The sequence below is a fragment of the Zingiber officinale genome, chromosome 1B, assembly GCF_018446385.1.
Source record: "Zingiber officinale cultivar Zhangliang chromosome 1B, Zo_v1.1, whole genome shotgun sequence".
Lineage (NCBI taxonomy): Eukaryota > Viridiplantae > Streptophyta > Magnoliopsida > Zingiberales > Zingiberaceae > Zingiber > Zingiber officinale.
The window spans coordinates 139,226,201-139,240,589 of NC_055986.1; positions in this window are offsets into that span (position 1 = coordinate 139,226,201).

Consider the following 14,389-nt stretch of genomic DNA (forward strand, 5'->3'; position numbering starts at 1 on the left):
TAATCACCTGCACCACAGAGTTATAAACAAGTAATAATATATAATGCAAGATAACATTTGATAGTCTCCAAACTGTCTGGTCCTGACTTTGAGTTTCACTGAAACTCAAGGTCAGATCGACGCCTACTGTTCCCTCTTCAAGGAACATGTCCTCATCTACTCCTCTCAGGAGAGATTACCTTTTACCAAACTGGTCCTCTAAATCGTCTGGACTTTTGGTCAGCACTTGAGACCTCAGGACTTTCCGCTGGACTTCCGAACTCCGACCCGTCCAGTCTTCCACCTGGTGTCTGCGACCCCCAAGATTTTCACCTAGTGTCCTCGACCATAGGATTTCACCCGACGTCCTCGACATACCAAGACTTTACCCAATCACTCAAACCAGGACTTCGTTGCCTAATCCCAACTAGGACTTTCACCTGTCTAGTGCCCACTAGGACTTCTTTGCCTAGCTTCAACTAGAACTTTCACTTTTCCTAAGATCACTTATGACTTTCCTGCACACTCAATCAACCTTGTTAGAATAACAATAATACTTAACTTAGAACTCTTTGTCATTATTAAAACTCAGGTTCTATTATCTAATGCTTCTTGCACCAACATTGCATACTTGGTAAATAGGTTAGAAAACACAATATCTAACTTTAACCATTTTTCATACATCAAAACTTGAGTTTGATTATTAGTTATAACTGCACTAACAAATCTAACCATTTAAACCTACAGAATAACTATTCTTTTACCTGTCAATTGATTGCTAGCCTCTAATCGATTGGATCAATTGATTAGGGAGGGTTATGGTCACCCAAAATTCCCTACCAATCTATTGCTTCAATCAATTGGTACTATATTAATCAATTGGCTCAATCAATTGGTCAAGTAGTAAACATATAGATCTCTAAACGAGCTCTGTTTCACATAAAAATTCACCTCGTTCTAATATTCGAGTTAAAAGTTATGACCTTCGAAAGTTTGTCTATCGTAACTTCCTCGTTGTCTAACATTTGATCAACCTTGACCTGTCGGGACTTTACACCTTATGCCAACTCCCTGTGGACTTCCAAGCGCCAAGTATTTGATCAATTGTAATCTACTTGGACTTTCCTCTTGCCAACTTTCCGTTGGTCAAGTTTCCGATCAATAATGACCCACTTGGACTTTCCTCTTGTCAACTTCCCGTTGGACTTCTGATCACCAAGTGTCCGATCAATCTTAACTCACTTGTGTTAGGATCGTTCGTACTCGGCTAGAGAGGGGGGGTGTGAATAGCCGCCCCAAATCGCTCGTTTCTTCCTACAATTTGTTAGCGCAGCGGAAAATACAAAGAAACGAAAGAGAAGAAAACCAAACCTTAACACAAGGATGTAACGAGGTTCGGAGATTAGGGCTCCTACTCCTCGGCGTGTCCGTAAGGTGGACGAAGCCTACCAATCCGTCGGTGGATGAGTCCCCGGAAACCCGGCTAATAGATACTCCTTGTGGGTGGAGAAACCTCACCACAATCTTTGCAACAGCAATAGGAGTACAAATAGGAACAAGAAAACAAGAACAGAAATGTAAACAACACTTGCTTGCCTTCTTGAAGTCAGCAGGAACCCTGGTGAAGCAGCAGCTTCTCGGATCCAAGCCTAGCTAGAAAACCAGCAACAGGAAGAAGCTCACGCGAAGCTTTAGCACCCAACGAGCTCAACAAAGCTCAGCAGGAAGAAGAAGCAGAAGCTTCAGGCAGGAGAGAATTTCCAGAAGGAAGAAGAAGTAGCTAAAGGAGAGATTTCACCGAAGTCCTGTAGCCCTCTTTTATACCTGCGAAGAAGAAGAGCAGAGAACTAGTTGTTGCGTCGCAACGGCTAGATTCCTGATCGGTCCATGGACCGATCAGGGAACCTCCTGATCGGTCCACGCCTCTGATTTCTGAGTCCTCGCTATAGTTCGATCGGTCGTGGACCGATCGGGAACATCTGATCGGTCCATAAACCGATCAGCTTCTTCCGCCATCGATCTATGCCTCGATCGGTCACGGACCGATCAAAGATGGGTGGATCGGCCAGACCGATCCACGGCTTTCTTCTCGCGAGGTTGCGTTGCTTCGATCGGTCTCCGATCGATTACAACCGCGAGCCATCGATTGATTCGATCGGTCACGGACCGATCGTGAAAACGCAGATCACCGGATCGGTCACCGATCGATCCACTCATGGTTTTCGCCCAAACCAAGTCCAAACCAACATCCGGTCAACCTTGACTGTTGGTACATTGCGCCTAGCATCCGGCCACCCTTGACCTGCTAGGACTCCCCGCTAAGTGTCCGGTCAATCCTTTTACCCACTTAGACTTTTCTCTCCGCACCAAGTATCCGATCACCTATGACCTACTTGGACTTCCCATCACCGGATGTCCGATCACCCTTGATCCATCCGGATTTTCCCTTGCCTGACTTCACCGTGACTTTCACCTAGCTTCACTCACTAGGGTTTTCACCGGCTTCACTCACCGTGATTTCCACAACCGCCTCGGCTTCACTCACAGACTTTCCAACCGCCTAACATCCCAGTTAGGACTTTCTCATTCACCTAGCTTCACTCACTAGGATTTTCACCGGCTTCACTCACCAGGATTTTCCCGAATGCCCGGCTTCACTCACTGTGACTTTCACCTTCACCTAGCTTCACTCACTAGGATTTTCACCGGATTCACTCACCAGGATTTCATTGCCCGGCTTCACTCACGGGACTTTTACCTGCCTAACATCCCGCTTAGGACTTTCCCATGCCAAGTCTCCATACTTGGACTTTTCCAGTGCCAAGTCTCCATACTTGGACTTTTCCCGTGCCAAGTCTCCATACTTGGACTTTTCGCGTGCCAAGCTCCCTGCTTGGACTTTTCCAGTGCCAAGTCTCCATACTTGGACTTTTTCCCGAATCAGGTCAACCAGGTCAACCTTGACCTAAGGTTGCACCAACAATCTCCCAAACATCTATTCTTGTCCCATATCAAGAATACAACTCTTCCACGAGTGTCAAACATCAACATGCAACTCAACTAGGTCAACCTTGACCTAAGGTTGCACCGACAATCTTCCTAAGTCAAACATCAAAATACAACTCGAGTCAGGTCAACTCGAGTCAGGTCAACCAGGTCAACCTTGACCTAAGGTTGCACCAACAATCTCCCCCTTTTTGATGTTTGACAAAACCCATAATCAAGTTAGGTTAACCCGATAACCTAACTTAGGTTTTCCAATCATCTTCCAATGTCCAATGTTCTTTCTTGAACATTCTCTGGACATTCTCCCCTTAGGTTAACCCGATAACCTAACTTGGGTTCTCCAATAATTCTCCCCTTTTGACACACATCAAAAGAATTCCAATGTTCTTCCTCGAACATTCCTTGACATTCTTCCCCTAGCTTAGGTTAACCCGATAACCTAACTTGGGTTCTCCAATAATTCTCCAATGAACACTCTCCCCTTTTTGACACACATCAAAAAGAAAAAGAGGGTATCAAGGTCAAGAGTTTCTTCCTAATGAAAGTCTCATACCTTTCATTGAAACTCTTAATTTTCCACTTGATACTAAACTCAACAATCAACTTAGTGATAATCCCATATCACTAATCCTCAAAAGTCTTAAGGAGTAAAAACTCCCCCTAAAAGTCAACTCCCCCTTGACAATTAGGTAAAACTCCCCCTAAAGGTCAACTCCCCCTTGACCATTGCACCAACAATGTCTTTGTGAGTTCCAAACCTTTAGAAATCCAAAAACACCATTTCCATAACTGAAATTTCAGACAACAGCTGAAAATCAGAAACTGGCACGCTCTGATCGGTCCCCAGACCGATCAGAAACCCCATGGGACCGATCAGGCCTTCACCAGATCGCACCAAGCTCTCTGGTTCTTACTGGATCGGTCTGCAGACCGATCCATGCTTCACTGGATCGGTCCACAGACCGATCAGGACTTACCTGGATCGGTCCCCAGACCGATCCAGACTCTGATAGGCAGATTTCTGAAATTTCCTTCCCGAAATTCAGAAACTCCTAGAAAATTCCAGAAAATTCGAAAAATTGTGAAATTTTGAGGATACATTCCTCATAACATATACTATCATGGAAAAATAATTTTCTATGAAAATAGTTTCCATTTTCAAATCTTGATACAAAATTCGAAAACTTTGAAATAGTTCAAAGTTAAGTCAATTTTGTATCACAATGTTCAATGATGAATGCTATCACTAGGAAAGCTTCATCAAGGTTTTTCAAATCAATTTTAAAATACTTTTAAAACCATTTGAATTTAGGACCATAATCTTAGGGCTAGATGTACATGACTTGTACACAAGCTTTCCCTATGATCCTTAATTTCTTGAATTAGGGTCATCTAGGTACAAGGACAATGCACCTTGATCCTAACTCATGATCCTAATATCTCACACACATCTAAGGTGTATCAAACCACATTCAAGTCAATTTGATGTGAGATATGGGTTAAGGTCAACTTAGGCTAAGTTCTCATGCATTTTCTAAACACCAATTTGATCTCAATATCAAATTATATGTTTGTCCTTAAATCAATTTCATTGATTATAATGCAAGAGATGATGACATGGCATAAAATGGTATCATAAATGAAAACATGTGCCAATGTCATGATGTCATGGCATAAAGTTTGAAACTTAAATAAACATGATATAAAAACTAGCCTAAGCATTATCATGACATTTCAAATGATAATAAAACTAAACATGATGTCATGACATGTGAGGGCAAACAATCATGGCAAGATTTAGCATAAATAAATATACCTAGATTACCTATCTAAGTATCCTTAATCACTTGGCTAACTTCAAATTTAATCCTAGATTCCCCCAAAATGTCAAAATCCTAATTTTGACACTTCTTGAACTCTAGATTAATTCATGCCACTTAAAGATCAAATTTATCCTCAAGACTTGGCATGTTTCATTTTTCCTCGAGAGTTCTCTAGATTTTCCCAAATTGTGCCAATTGAGATTAAAAATGAAATTTCCAATCTTTAGGCACATTTAACTCTTCAAAGGAGTAAATGATAATTCCATTTCATTTTCAAAAGTTCTCAAAACCTTGAAAATGCTCCTTGAGTGTCAATTTCCTCAAAGTTGGGTTAACTACCCTTCTAATCGGAGTTGACACTCTCTAACCCATCTATGGGATAGAGAAGATGCTCCTAGGAACCCAATACCTATTCGAGCTCATTGGGTTCACTAAATATTCACTAGGGATAACTTCCCTAGCAACCCTCCTAATGACCCTCTTAGGCTTTGAAGCCTTGGTCATTTGGGACTCATCAAGATCAACTCTAGGGGTGACTCCCCTTGTGACCTTGGTGGTGGTCTTCCTAGCCCTAGGTTTTGTTCCATAATCGAATGGAACATTATGATAAGTGGGCTTGACCATTTGGGACTTAGGTTTGTGACCCAAACCTTTCTTGTCCTTGGACTTGGGTTTTTGACTCTTAAACCCTAGAGATGACTTCTCCATGTTCTTAAGAGTCTTTTCCAAAGTATCAAGTCTTGACTTTAAGACTTGATTCTCCTTCTCTAATACCTCAATTTTTGATTTATCACTCTTCCTTGAGGTATTCCTAGGCATATGTCTAGTTGATTTAGGATTCCTACCTAGGTTATCCTTAGCCTTAGATGGGTTGATCCTAGGGTTAGCCTTTCTAGAATTATCCTTATCTAGATTCACATGTTTAGCTCCTAAGCACGTGTATTGATTCCTAAGGTTATCATGCTTGTTATTATCGACAAGTGCAATAAAATTCCTAGCATGCATTTTATTAGAATTGCAAAAATGAACCTTAGAGGTTACCTTAGGGTTTGCCTTAGCTCCCCCTTTACACGTATTTGGCCTCTTGTCCTTGTGAGGTTGCCTCCCCCTTGGACATTGACTCCTATAGTGTCCCCTTTGCTTGCATTGGAAGCACACGATGTGCTCCTTGCCCTTGCGTTTCGGGACTCCGGCTTCCTTGACCTTTGGCGCCGGTGGAGTCTTTCTTACCCTCTTTGGACACTTACTCTTGTAATGTCCATGTTCCCTACACTCAAAACACATTATGTGTAATTTGCTTGAAATCATAGTGTTTGAGTTACCTAGGGTTGTGGATGGAGATGAGCTTTCTTCTTCAACCCTTCCGGAGGTGGAAACTTCTTCTTCTTGCTCCGAACTTGAGCAAGAGGACCTCTCCTCCTCTTCCTCCTTGGATGTTGAGTAGCCCTCAACTCCCAATTCGCTCCCTCCATGATGTGAGCTACTTGACTCACTAGGCTCCTCTTCATGGCTTGAAGTGGAGCTCTCCTCATGGTACTTGGCCAAGTTATCCCACAACTCCTTGGCATTGTTGTATTTACCTATCTTACACAAAATATTAGTAGGTAATGAAAATTCAATTGTTTTCGTTACCTCTTCGTTGATTTCGGATTTATGAATTTGTTCTCCGGTCCACTCCTTCTTCTCAAGAGGTTTTCCTTCCCTATCCACCGGAGGAGAAAAGCCTTCTTGTATACAAAACCAATTCATTATGTTATTCATAAGAAAGTACTTCATCCTTACCTTCCAATACGCGAAGTCGCCGCATTCGTAGAAGGGTGGAATGGTGACGTCTTCTCCATAGAGATCCATTCTCTAGCTTTGCTCCCACGGGTGTTGATCCGATGAAGAGCGACCTCGCTCTGATACCACTTGTTAGGATCGTTCGTACTCGGCTAGAGAGGGGGGGTGTGAATAGCCGCCCCAAATCGCTCGTTTCTTCCTACAATTTGTTAGCGCAGCGGAAAATACAAAGAAACAAAAGAGAAGAAAACCAAACCTTAACACAAGGATGTAACGAGGTTCGGAGATTAGGGCTCCTACTCCTCGGCGTGTCCGTAAGGTGGACGAAGCCTACCAATCCGTCGGTGGATGAGTCCCCGGAAACCCGGCTAATAGATACTCCTTGTGGGTGGAGAAACCTCACCACAATCTTTGCAACAGCAATAGGAGTACAAATAGGAACAAGAAAACAAGAACAGAAATGTAAACAACACTTGCTTGCCTTCTTGAAGTCAGCAGGAACCCTGGTGAAGCAGCAGCTTCTCGGATCCAAGCCTAGCTAGAAAACCAGCAACAGGAAGAAGCTCACGCGAAGCTTTAGCACCCAACGAGCTCAACAAAGCTCAGCAGGAAGAAGAAGCAGAAGCTTCAGGCAGGAGAGAACTTCCAGAAGGAAGAAGAAGTAGCTAAAGGAGAGATTTCACCGAAGTCCTGTAGCCCTCTTTTATACCTGCGAAGAAGAAGAGCAGAGAACTAGTCGTTGCGTCGCAACGGCTAGATTCCTGATCGGTCCATGGACCGATCAGGGAACCTCCTGATCGGTCCACAGACCGATCAGGCTTCGGTCCCTCGTCTGATCGGCGTCTCCTGATCGGTCTGTGGACCGATCAGGGAACATCCTGATCGGTCCATAGACCGATCAGGCTTCGGTTCTTCCGCCACTGATCTATGCCTGATCGGTCTGCCGGACCGATCAGGCCATGGGTGGATCGGTCAGCAGACCGATCCACGGCTTTCTTCTCGCGAGGTTGCGTTGCTTCCTGATCGGTCTCCAGACCGATCAGATTACAATCAGTGAGCCACTGATCTGATTCTGATCGGTCACCAGACCGATCAGGGAAAACGCAGTATCACTGGATCGGTCACCAGATCGATCCAGCTCATGGTTTTCGCCCAAACCAAGTCCAAACCAACATCCGGTCAATCTTGACCTGTTGGTACATTGCGCCTAGCATCCGGTCACTCCCTTGACCTGCTAGGACTCCCCGCTAAGTGTCCGGTCAATCCCTTTTACCCACTTAGACTTTTCTCTCCGTACCAAGTATCCGATCACTCCTATGACCTACTTGGACTTCCCATCACCAGATGTCCGATCACCCTTGATCCATCTGGATTTTCCCTTGCCCAGCTTCACTCACCAGGATTTTCACCTAGCTTCACTCACTAGGGTTTTCACCTGGCTTCACTCACCAGGATTTCCACAACTGCCTGGCTTCACTCACCAGGACTTTCCAACTGCCTAACATCCCAGTTAGGACTGTTGGTGCAATATCCCTCAGGTCAAGGGTGACCTGGTAAACCAAGCTGAGTCTTGGTTAGGGTTTAGATGTTTGACAATGAGATATTGATTGAAGAAGAGTCATGTAGGTCAAGGTTGACCGGATACTTGACTGGGAAGTCCTAACTGGCAAGTTAGGCAGAAGGAAGTCCTAGTGAGTGAAGCTAGGCAGAAGGAAATCCTGGTGAGTGAAGCCAGGTGAAAGTCCTAGTGAGTGAAGCTAGGCAGAAGGAAATTCTGGTGAGTGAAGCCAGGTGAAAGTCCTGGTGAGTGAAGCCAGGTGAAAATCCTAGTGAGTGAAGCTAGGTGAAAGTCCTGGTGAGTGAAGCCAGGTGAAAGTCCTAGTGAGTGAAGCTAGGCAGATGGAAAACCCTAGTGAGTGAAGCTAGGTGAAAGTCCTGGTGAGTGAAGCCAGGCAAGGAAGGAAATCCAGATGGATCAAGGATGATCGGACATCTGGTGTTGGGAAGTCCAAGTAGGTCAAAGGATTGACTGGATACTTGGCAAGGAAGGAAGTCCAGATGGGTCAAGGTTGACCAGACATCTGGTGGAAGTCCAAGTAGGTCAATGGAGTGACCGGATACTTGGCACGACGAGTAAAAGTCCAAGTGGGTCAAAGGGATTGACCGGACACTTGGTGGGGAGTCCTAGCAGGTCAAGGGAGTGACCAGATGCGAGGCATGATGTACCAATAGGTCAAGGTTGACCGGATGTTGGTTAGGGAGGTTTGGGACTTGGTTTTGGGCAAAAACCAAGTTCTGGATCGATCCGTGGATCGATCCAGGCTGTGGATCGATCAGTGGATCGATCCAGATTCTTCCCAGCGAACAGAAAGCTTCTGGATCGATCCGTGGATCGATCCAGAGGTCCCGATCGATCGGGACGATGCTGCTTCGCGCGATAAGCGCTGGATCGATCCGTGGATCGATCCAGGCGCGTTTCCAGAGCACAGAGGCGCTCTGGATCGATCCAAAGCCTCCCCGATCGATTCGGAACATTTGAATCGATCGGGATCCGACCGTTGCGTCGGGTTTAAAGCCGCAGGCGAGCGTGGTCTTCGGCGATCCCTACACGAGCTCTTCTCAGATTCATTCCAGCTCCTCCACAGCTCTCTACAAGCACGTGATCGCCAGTTCTTGAAGGTTCTTGGAGGCTTTCCAAGTCAAGAGGCGGATCCATTGCAAGAGGAAGAAGTTAGGGTTAGGGTTTTCACTGCATTTCTTGTAAGCTTGTACTTAATCTTTACTACCCTTTCTTCTTCTTGTACTGAGAGTCTTGTAGGGCTTCTCCGCCCTCGGTAGTTACCGAAAAGGAGTGTTTCATAGTGGAGGGTGCGTGCGTGGTGTGGATCCTTGGATTAGTCACCTCCTTTGGAGGTGGATACCAAGTAAAATCCTAGTGTTAGCGTGGTTGTATTTGTTTCTGTATTTTCCGCTGCACATCCAAGAAGAAACAAGCAACGCCAAGCAACGAAGCGCACCGAGCGAACGCGACGAGCTATTCACCCCCCCCTCTAGCTACTTTTGGTCCTAACAAGTGGTATCAGAGCAAGGCCGCTCTTCACCGGAATCATCGCCGGAAGGGTCAAGCATATCAAGAAAAGCTAGAGGGTGAAGAAGTTGAAGCAATTTCTTCAAGTGCAAGATTTTATCAAGCTCAACTTCAAGATGCAATTCCAAGATGGACTTGGATTTGACACAAGGGTAGCTCCACCATACACATCGGCAAGCTTCGATTCTTGGAGATCAAGAATCGAAAATTTTCTTATGATGGAGATAGAGCAATGGTTTGCTCTAATGGAAGGCTTCAAAGCTCCAACGAACTCCAAGGGCAAGCTTCTAAAGAAAAGCAGATGGAGCTCGGAGCAAATTCAAAGGGGCGAGGCAAATGACAAAGTGACCAAGCTTTTGGTCAACTTATTGCCTAGCCACATCTTGGCTCAAGTTGGAGAATTCGAAGATGCCAAGGAGCTTTGGAGCAAATTGGCCAAGCTTCAAGAAGAGATCCCCTCCACTGTACAAGATCAAGAAGAATCCAGAGAGGGTGACTCTTTGGAGCAAGACCAAGAGGAGGATTCCGAGGTTGAAAAATGCTCAACCGCCGAAGAAGAAGAAATCCAAGAAGCTTCATCCTCAAGGGAATGCAACGAAGGGAACAAGGAGAGAGCATACTCCTTGTTTAATATTCAAGATGATGAAGCCTCCACCTCTAGGATTGAGGGGGAGCAATCCTTGGTGACGCCGGATCAAGAAGAAGGAGAAGCTTCTACATCCGGGTCAAGAGATGAAGAGGAGGAAGAAGATTCTACCTCCACAAGTCAAGAAAAATCAAATGGAGGAGAATCAAGGTCCGATCAAGAGGAAGTCTCTACCTCCGGATCCAAAGAAAAAGATGCCACCCCTACAAGCAAAGGTATAAATATTTCAATTAATAATAAAAATCATATTATATGCTTTGAATGTAGGGAACATGGGCACTACAAGAGCAAGTGCCCTAAATTAGCCAAGAAGAAGGGCCAAGTGGCACAAAAGGGCAAGGTGAAGCCCAAGGAGACCATCCCAAACACAAAGAAGAGCAAGGAGCATATTATATGCTTCTCTTGCAATCAAAAGGGGCATTATCGTAGTCAATGCCCCAAGGGGAAGAAGAAGGTCAAGGCTCAAGGAGGCACTAGTCAAGGGGGAGCCTCCAAGGTAAAGAAGAAGGTAACATTTATTGAGCCTACTCCTTTACATTATGGTAAAAAGCATGATAGGTCTAACTTTTATCATTTTAATGCAATTTACCATAAGAATAGAAAGCATGAGGGCTTTAAGGAAAAGCATGTGGCCCTACATGCTAAGACTATCACTCCTAGGGTTATGAATGTAGGTAATAGTCTAGGCAATAACTCTAAGGATTTTAGATACAAGCCTAGAAACCAAAATGCTCATGGACTTACTGAAAAACCAAATTCTAAGGATTTAATGATAGAAAATCAAGTCTTGAGATCAAGACTTGATAAAATGGAAAAGACCCTAAAAAGGATGGAAAACATCCTAAAAGAGCAAAATGAGCAAAACCTAGGGCTAGGAAAGTCAAAGCCATCAAATAGCCATAGAGGTTTGGGATACAAACCAAAGGCTAAGAAGGATGTGCCTAGTTATCATAGGGTTCCATATAGTTATGGAACAAACCCTAGGTTTAGTGGTCAAGTCAAGAATACTAGGGAAGTCATCCCTAAGAGTATTTTTGCAACCAAAGTGACTAAGACTTCTAAGAAGTCTAAGAAAGTCACTAACAAGGTCACAAGGGAGGCTATCCCTAGGGTTGACCTAGAAAATGTGACCAAGGCTTCTAAGAAGCCCAACAAGGTCACTAGGAAGGTATCTAGGGAAGTTATCCCTAGTGAGTACCTAGAGCATCCAAGGAGCACCAATAGGTGTTGGGTTCCTAGGAGCATCTTCTCTACCCCATAAATGGGTTAGAGAGTGTCAACTCCAATTAGAAGGGTAGTTAACCCAACTTTGAGGAAATTGACACTCAAGGAGCATTTTCAAGGTTTTTGTTAACCTTTGAAAATGAAATGGAATTATTATTTACTCCTTGAAAGAGTAAAATGTGCCTAATGGTGGAAAATTGATTTTATCTTAAAAAGGCATAAATTGGGAAAACCTAGAGAAATACCAAGTTGGGATTTTGGTATTCTCTTATAAATTTTAAGGCACTCCGGGCCTTGATTTATGTGATTACTCTTGAGGAAAAATAGAATATGCCAACATTTGAGGATAAGCTTAATTTCAATTGGCATAAATTAATCAAGAGAATTAGAAATGCCCATTTAGGTTTTGGCACTCTCTTGAAGCACTTTGGGCAATCTAGGATTTAAGTTTTAGGATTAGCTAAGATTAACGATACTTAGATAGGTAATCTAGGTATATTTTATTTATGCTAAACCTTGCCATGATTGTTTGCTCATAATATGCCATGACATCATATTTTATCTTATTTGTATTTTGCATTCATGACTTATTATGAAAAATACAAAAATACCATGTCATGACATTCATACATCATGTAGTTATAGGATATTTTCTTTTGAAAATTATTTCCTTTTGATGTATGCCATAACATTATCATGCATTAGTTTAATTTCTTGTAATTAAGGATAAATGGCATTTAACAACACTTATTAACAAGTGACATCCTAGGTGGATGTCTAATATCTTTGAAATGCCTAGATAGATATGCATGATCCCTAGATTAGGGCAAAAACCAAAATCTCTACATCTCACAAAGACCTATAAGATGACTTGTATGTGTTTTAGTGCACATTAGATACAAGTGAGATGTTAGGATGATGAACAAAACTCAAGATGTTGATTTAGTGCATTCTTTTGAGTTTTAGGTTCATCAAAACACATAGTTATGTGTTTTCCCATCATTGGGAAAGCTAATGTACAAGTCATGTGCATTATGCCCAAGGAACATGATGGGATATTGGTTTTGAAAATGGTTTTAAAATGTTTTTGGAAAACCTTGGTGAAGGCTATCTTTTGATAGTAATCACCATTGAATAGTTAGACACAAACTTGAAGAAAACACTAAAGTTTTTGCAAGTTTTCAAGTTTGTGTCAATCTTTGAAAATATGATGTATTTTCATAGAAAACTATTTTTCCTTGATAATATATGCCCTAAACAATGTCTACACGAAATTTCATAATTTTTGGATTTTTGTAGAATTTTCTAGGGTTTCAAGTTGACCGAAATGGAATTTCAGCAACTATCGAGTCTCGATCGATCCATGGATCGATTGAGTGCTGAATCGATCCATGGATCGATTCAAGCACTCCAATCGGTAGCTCGGATCGATCAGCCGATCGATCCAGTAGTCTCGAATCGATCGGTGGATCGATTCGAAAGGTTCAATCGATTGGAACCCAACTCCAATCGATCCAAGTTGTTGATTTGGCCGGGAAAGCCTGATTTCAACACTTTGAACCTATTTTAGTCTAGGTAACCATTCCAAACCCTTTAAAATACATTTGTATACATAAAAAGGGTGTTTTCGTGTTGAAAACAAGGATGGAATGGTAAAGGAAGGCTAAGTTGAAGTTTAGGTTGAGGTTTGTTTCAAATTTTGAACATTTGAACCTCAAAACTTCTAAATCTGGGTTTCCTAAAGGTTTAGGGATTCCAAGTCATTGTTGGTGCAATGACAGAAGTTACCACCATGTCTTTAGGGGGAGGGACTCTTTAAAGACATGAAAATTATTTTTCATGAACCTTGGAAGGTGGTTAACCTTCCGTTGTGAACTTGCTCAAGGTTGAGCATTTAAACTTGAAATGGGGATAAATGGGGAGTGGATATCCTCATCATTTCAAGTGCCAACTCAAGTGGTTGAAAATGCTCAAGGTTGGGTATTTGTCAACATTGAGGGAAAAGTTAAGGATAATGAAGGGTATGGGACCTTCAATATTGAGTTGATCACAATGAGTGAAACTGTGATCACGATGAGCAACTCTTCAGGGGGAGAGTCTTCAACAAATGGAGTTGTTGAAGTGTGCCCAAAATTGGAGCATAGGTTGATGTGTGTCCAAAGACGGGTTGATGTTTTTGTAGGGGGTTGATGTGTGCCAATAGGGGGAGAATGAAAGGAAGTAAGTTAGGTTTTCATTACCTAGAGGGAGTTTGCCCTCTTAGGGGGAGAATGAAAAGCTTAATTTATGGGTTCATTACCTAGTGGCATGAAGAAGGAGGCTATAGGATTAGCCTAACTTACATGTGGGATTGTAAGTGTTATTGTGGTATTGTCAAACATCAAAAAGGGGGAGATTGTTGGTGCAATATCCCTCAGGTCAAGGGTGACCTGGTAAACCAAGCTGAGTCTTGGTTAGGGTTTAGATGTTTGACAATGAGATATTGATTGAAGAAGAGTCATGTAGGTCAAGGTTGACCGGATACTTGACTGGGAAGTCCTAACTGGCAAGTTAGGCAGAAGGAAGTCCTAGTGAGTGAAGCTAGGCAGAAGGAAATCCTGGTGAGTGAAGCCAGGTGAAAGTCCTAGTGAGTGAAGCTAGGCAGAAGGAAATCCTGGTGAGTGAAGCCAGGTGAAAGTCCTGGTGAGTGAAGCCAGGTGAAAATCCTGGTGAGTGAAGCCAGGTGAAAGTCCTAGTGAGTGAAGCTAGGCAGAAGAAAATCCTGGTGAGTGAAGCCAGGTGAAAGTCCTAGTGAGTGAAGCTAGGCAGATGGAAAACCCTAGTGAGTGAAGCTAGGTGAAA